The following is a 7,027-nucleotide window of genomic DNA, read 5'->3' on the forward strand; positions in this document are numbered from 1 at the left end:
CAACCAACTCCCGTGCCATAGAAAAGAACAGATGATTGAAGATGTGTCAATCATAGACCTCCAACCCTGGTCCAGATACCACAATAATACAACAGTAATAAAAATTCTTGAATGCTATTATGGGTCAAGCACTACCATGAATTAACATGTATCAACTCATATTATCCCTAACATTTTGGGGCAAGAGTAAAAATAGAGACTACATTTTTTACACCTAATTTTAAGGTGATAAATAAAGCCTCTATCCAACGTGGAAGGACATACTCAAACCTAAGTTAGGGGACTGAACAAGTCCCCAGGGAACAGAGATGCACAGATTCTCCTCTCTTGTATCTCACATTTCCCATTTGGGATTTCCAGACCATTCTAAGAGTCTCTTGTAACCATATCACTGCAGCAGAAGGATAGGGAGAGGTAGCACTGTCATCTGGGGAACCCAGGCTGCTGAGCCACCCCCTTTGGAGCATCCAATGCTAAGCAAAAGCAGCCATTCTGTCTGGTCAGAGCAGAGGCATGGTCTTTCCTCTATGCACTGGCATCCCTGCTATCTCTCTGTGTGTCCAAATTTCCTCCTTTTAAAAGGATACCAATCAGCTGGATTTGGGCCTATTCTAATGGCCTCATTTTAATTTAATCACCTCTTGAAAGACCCTACCTCCAAAGAGTCACATTCTGAAAACAGGGTTAGGGCTTCTACCTACGAATTTGAAAGGAACAAGATTCAGTCCATAACAGCTCTTTTCTTTTTTTTTTTTTAAGATTTTATTTATTTATTTGACAGAGAGAGACAGAGCGAGAGAGGGAACACAAGCAGGGGGAGTGGGAGAGGGAGAAGCCGGCCTCCCGCGGAGCAGGGAGCCCGACGCGGGGCTCGATCCCAAGGCCCTGGGATCATGACCTGAGCGGAAGGCAGACGCTTAACGAAAGAGCCACCCAGGCGCCCCCATAACAGCCCTTTTCAATGTGGGACCCAACCAAGAACCTCTCTTGCCCAGGTCTATAGTTAATGCTCACCTCATTTTAAAAGCTTATTAGGGCGCCTGGGTGGCTCAGTTGGTTAAGCGACTGCCTTCGGCTTAGGTCATGATCCTGGAGTCCCTGGATCCAGTCCCGCATCGGGCTCCCTGCTCAGCAGGGAGTCTGCTTCTCCCTCTGACCCTCCCCCCTCTCATGTGCTCTCTCTCATTCTCTCTGTCTCAAATAAATAAATAAAATCTTTAAAAAAAATTTTAAAAAAAAAGCTTATTAATTATCCCCATTTTACAGATAAGGAAATTGAGGTGCAGAGTAGTTAAGTAACCTTGCCAAGATCACAAAGTAGTAAGCGGGCAATGCAGCCCAAGAGCCTGTGCTTTAAGCCCCAGCCCTCTGAGATTGCTCAATAAAGGCAGGTCACATGACCTCAGCAGAGCCAAGGGGAATTTCTTCCCAGAAGTCTGACTCTGAGCTGGAGAAAGATAGTCCTGTCTTCTCTGATCCCAGAGTTGTAAGCTGATGAGCCTGCTCCTGGGCATTTCCATTGCCATCCGGAAACAGTTGCTTAAAAGAACCAAATCCTCACAGAAAGATACACAGAAAGGACACATGGCAAACCATGATGGTGCTGGAGACACCTGATCTGGTTGGCCTTGCCCCTTTTGAAGCGTGACCAATTCCCCCTTTCAATATATGTACTAACCAGCATCCTTCTGGGAAATCTTTTTGTGCTTATTACATCAAATTAAAGCAGCTTCGCCGATGACCACTCTTCATTCTTTAGATCTGACATCCTTAAACCAAATCAACCTTAAAAGTTGCCTCATTGAAACTGTTTTGTTTTGTTTTGTTTTTATTGTAAAGCCCCTGTTTTTATGGTCTCCATGGTAGGGAGCTCAGTTAAAGAACAGTTCCAATGACTCACATGGAACTATTTTAGAAACCAGGTCTGTTCCTTCTCACCCTCAAATGTTTGCTCTTACTGTTTTCTTTTTTATCATTATAGTGTAGCACGCTGATATCTTCAGGAGGTATCATTAAGCTATAATCTATCATTTGTCAAGAAAGAGTGAAAACCATTCTATCAAATTCATCAGTACTGCAAATGACTTGTAAGACATAATGAACAATGCAAAAAGCAAACTGTGGGTAGTTTATTTCTAAGATCCCCATTATCTGTTGGGGAAGGAGACATGATAGCAGTAAAAAAACAATAAGCAGTTAAGATATAAGTCTTGGTGAGACACCATTCAAATTCTGGAAAATAATTCTAAATTAAAATGCCACCAAGTGTGGCTACACATTAACTGGAATCAGTCAATTTAGGAAGAACTATCAACCTGGCTGGAGTGAAGAGACAGACTTAATTAAAATACTTCAATGTGGCTGAAAACTCATTTTCATACTCATGCTGAACAAATGCCTGAAAAATTAAAAAGTTAATAGATTGATTTCTGTTTATTTTCGCTCTTTGTTAGGAGTAATATATTGTTCTATGTTCACTGTATTCCCAATACTGTGGTCTCCATTGCTAGGGAATATAAATCAATAGAAGATACCATTTCTGCACTCAAAGAGGGAAGAAAACTTATAGGTAAAAGACAAGTGGAGAACAATTTCTGCAGCTCCCAGCAAAACAGGAAATTTTTCTCCCTCCTGAGCATCATGTATAACTATAAAGACATATTAGGTTCTTAATAAATAAATGTTGATTGATGAATAATCATGTGTAAGAATATACATCATAGACCAAAGTTTCCTGAAGTAGTGTGACTGTAGTACATGGTAAAAATTTCACTATGCTAATCCAAAAGTTCATAAGAGTTGACAGGAGGAAAAGCTTAATAAAAAAAAATACTAATTTATAAGACAATACACATAACATTGATTAGCATTATCAAATGTAGGAATATATCTTCTCAAATGTTATACAATCAACATAGTCTCTGAATCTGTTCTCAACTTCAAACCTAACATCATTCATTCATACTTGACATGATCTCCCAAACCACTTACCAGGATTTGGGGACGTGGTAGGGAGTGAGCCCTGCCATTTCTTAAAGGCACATGGATAATCATAGTTTAACAATAACAATCAAGACAACCTAATTTTTAAAATACATTTTAGAAGAAAATATATCTGTAGCCGTGATTGTTTCCCAGCAAACCCCGATGAACACTTAATAGATACATTGGCACAGCGTATGGGATCTAGAGAGATTCAGTTCATTCCTGGCTTTGTAACACAGTGGCTATCTGAGGTTGGACAAGTGAGGTAATACTTCTAGGCCTAAATAGCTTCAGACAGTAACAATAATGGTGATAAATGATAATAATGACAATACTGATACCTACTCCCATGGGATTGGTGTTGGAACTATGAGAGAATAAGGTAAGAGTTCAACAAATGCAACCCTTTTTGAAAATGATGGTACAAACAATAAGGACCATAATATAATTGAGCAAGTGGAGCCAAAATCATGAGATGGGATGGGGACTAAAGCTAAGCATTGAAGGAGATGTATGGGTCCTACCACGTGACTTCAGCTTATATTTAAACTGAACTTGGGCACCTGGCTGGCTCAGTCGGTAGAACATGCAACTCTTGATCTTGGGGTTGTGTCTGAGGGTCCCGAGTCCAAGCCCCATGTTGGGCATTGAGCTTACTTAAAAAAAAAAAAAATGCACTTAACGTGGCTAGCTTAACAGTAAACATTTAACAAATATGGAACTAACAACAAGGAAATTAAGGAATGGTCTTTACTGACCAAATCTGGAGTATTAAAATTACCTAAAAACAGAAGATTAGCAATTTTTTTTTTAGATTTTTTATTATTTATTTGACAGAGAGAGACATAGTGAGAGAGGGAACACAAGCAGGGGGAGTGGGAGAGGGAGAAGCAGGCTTCCCCATGGAGCAGGGAGCCCGATGCGGGGCTCGATCCCAGAACCCTGGGATCATGACCTGAGCTGAAGGCAGACGCTTAACGACCGAGCCACCCAGGTGCCCCAGAAGATTGGCAAATTTTTGATATTCTAGGCCAGGAGGCAGATTTCCCAGTAGCAGCAAAGCAATGCTCTCTCTCAATATCAACAATGACAAAAAGATGGATTATCAAGAAGGCCTCAATTGCCCTATGTTGTGATCTGATAGACCGAATCCCTGATTTATCCCCCTTTACATTATTTGATTCTGATCTTTCTATAGCAAATCCAGCCTATTTGGTCCTTGAATATTCACAGTCCTGCTGCCACCCAATGAGTCCTGCCATCACACACAGGTGGAGACAAAGCTACATTTATCTTTCTGAAAGCCATCCCTTTAAGTAGAGCAATGTTACTGTTTCTGTTATCATATTTTTTAGTTTATTTGAAAAATTTGGGTAAGGTTTATATCCCTGTTTCTGATGACGTTTGTCTGTTTCTATTGTTTTAAATCATCAAGTCTCTTTCTGAAACAAAGGCAAGAAGAAATCATCCAGAGTTCCTAACCAACTTGGAGGTTTCTGAAAGACAGGATGGCCCCAGGCAGAACAATTAATACCACAAGGTTTGCCTTATAGAATCCACAAATTCCCATCACACACTAAGCCACTCCCAAGGACAATTAGAGATTCATCGATTAAAGCCTGCTTCAGAAGATGATCAAATCATTTCATTCACTCTAAGTTGAGATGCAAACAGTTAACAAAGCCCATGTTATCACCAGGTTCATGGAGTGTCATCTGCTTAACAGATATCAAGGAAGGGAGATGTAGAGTTACACGCACATGCAGGGGCTGGAGAGCGGGAGAGTAATTCTTCTGATGGTAATTATAATCAAAATTAGTAATACCTGCACAGGCTAATTTTGAAGCTAGAGATGGTAATATTAATCCTAATATTCAATAATCTCTGTCTAAGGACCATGTAGACAAGTTCTTCCCAACCAAAATGTCAGAACATGCCAGGCTATTAAAACTAGCTGCTCATCATTGGACTTTTCCCTACAGCTTGGGACTTTAATTCTTCACCTTTCTGTGTGGGCACTATGACAATTTCTTCCTGTGTTCCCTGTCCTTTGACATTTCCTCTTTCTTTCATTAGTAACGCATGCCCAGCCTTACCTCATTTCAAGTTATAAAAGGATAGTCCTGCTGCAAAATAATTTTGTATTACTTTGGCCACAAAATCCAAACAAATTAAATATCTAATATACAAAATCTACATCACATACCCTGGCAAATACAATTATGGATAATTTATGGTCTCTGTAAGAAAACACACTGATAGAGTGATGGTTAGAAACACAAACAAACAAGAAAAGAAAAAAACCTGAGGTTCCTTTCTTTTCAAAGGTCAGATGCTCAAATAAATGATGAGGGATGCCTCTTAGCAGAAATGCTTACAAAAGTTCTTAAATAGGGACAGTAGGCCTGTTGGGTGGACGAATGCATTATGTACAATCATCATATTCTACCTGCTACAAAAAGTGATTCTACTTCTAGTCTACATTAATAGTGGTACAAGGGCCAAATCAAAGGGCCTAACAGAATGACTTTATGCTGCACCAAAACACATGGAGTAATTTTGATTGTTGTTTCATACTTATTTCACATATATTCCAAATTTTAGAAAAAACTGGCAAAGCAGATCATAGGGTGCTAGAAGGAATTCAGCAGTGTATTGATAATTCTGTCATGTTTATTACAACGGAAGACCTATGAATATTTGACCTCAAAAAGATCAGGAGCCATTATGAGAAGGAGCCATTACACCTGGCTTATGGTGGGAATAGGCAGCCCATGTTACAAGTGAAAACCTGGAAACTGGACTTCCATCCCTAAGACATTTGTTGAGAGTATTTATGCCTTGAATAGGTGTTAGGTTATATATACTCTAGGTACCTTTAAACTTCAAGACTTCATGTGCCTTTATTTATTTTTTTTTTAAGATTTTATTTATTTATTTGACAGAGAGGGACACAGCGAGAGAGGGAACACAAGCAGGCTGAGTGGGAGAGAGAGAAGCAGGCTTCCCACCGAGCAGGGAGCCCAATGCGGGGCTCGATCCCAGAACCCTGGGATCATGACCTGAGCCGAAGGCAGATGCTTAATGACGGAGCCACCCAGGCGCCCCTTCATGTGCCTTTAGAATCCAGTAAGGACAGAGCTGGAGCTAAATATTTAGGAAATCCAAATAGAATGGAGAATTGAACTAAACAGAGTAGTAGAACTCTACAGAATGGAGATGCACAGAGTATACAACTATGAATCCAGCTGAACCATCATTACCCTCTGTTCTTGCCCTCCTCTGTATTATTATGGAGCTATTCATCCAAGCACTGCTCAATCTATGTGTTCAATGTACTATGCTTACTCTAGATGAGACTCTCTAGGTCACAAATGTTTAAGTGTGCCTCTATTTAGAAAAGAAAAATTTATAGATTAAAGATGCTATTTGCACAGAGGCAGCCCAAATAGCTCTCTTTTCCTGGAGAGCTAATTCACTTGCCGTTGTGTATTTACCAAGGGCCTCCAAAGTGGTAGCAGGCATGTTCACACCAGGATTTGCCACGATGATCCACTAGTGTGCAGGGAAAACTAGTACTTCATTAGTATATTCATCTAAAATTAAGGATGTGACATTTACTTGATCACAAAGGTGCTTTTCACAAAGGCGAGGCTTATCCATTGCACTCTAGATGTGCTGACCCCTGCAATTTCCCCAAATGTGGAAAACTCTAATGCATAATTTGTGATAGTGGGGGAGTGGGCTCGCACTCTCCCCTGACCACTCGTGCCTAAAAACGTGGTGCTCTCACTCTTTGTAGTATTCTAACCCTTGTCCTTTACTGTTTGAGAGAGCATACAAAACTCTGATGTCTATTATGAGTGCAGCTGGTAGGGGACTACAGTATTTCAACTTTATTAAAAACTGCTTCTCTTAAAAAAAAAGAATGTAACATATTTACTAACATTTACTATATGGATTGACATGTCATAGAGCAAACATCAAGGACAACGAAATCTAAGGGCAGAGTGACAGTTCTACCAGATGGGGGCACTGAAGG

General features: G+C 40.2%; 1 non-coding gene across 1 annotated transcript; it reads left to right on the forward strand.

The window, feature by feature from the left end:
* Nucleotides 1–6,583: 6,583 nt before the first annotated feature.
* On the forward strand, nucleotides 6,584–6,746 carry LOC123326701. The gene has a single exon (XR_006541270.1). It is a non-coding gene; the product is annotated as a U1 spliceosomal RNA (small nuclear RNA).
* Nucleotides 6,747–7,027: the final 281 nt, after the last annotated feature.

The sequence above is a fragment of the Neomonachus schauinslandi genome, chromosome 14 (assembly GCF_002201575.2).
Source record: "Neomonachus schauinslandi chromosome 14, ASM220157v2, whole genome shotgun sequence".
Lineage (NCBI taxonomy): Eukaryota > Metazoa > Chordata > Mammalia > Carnivora > Phocidae > Neomonachus > Neomonachus schauinslandi.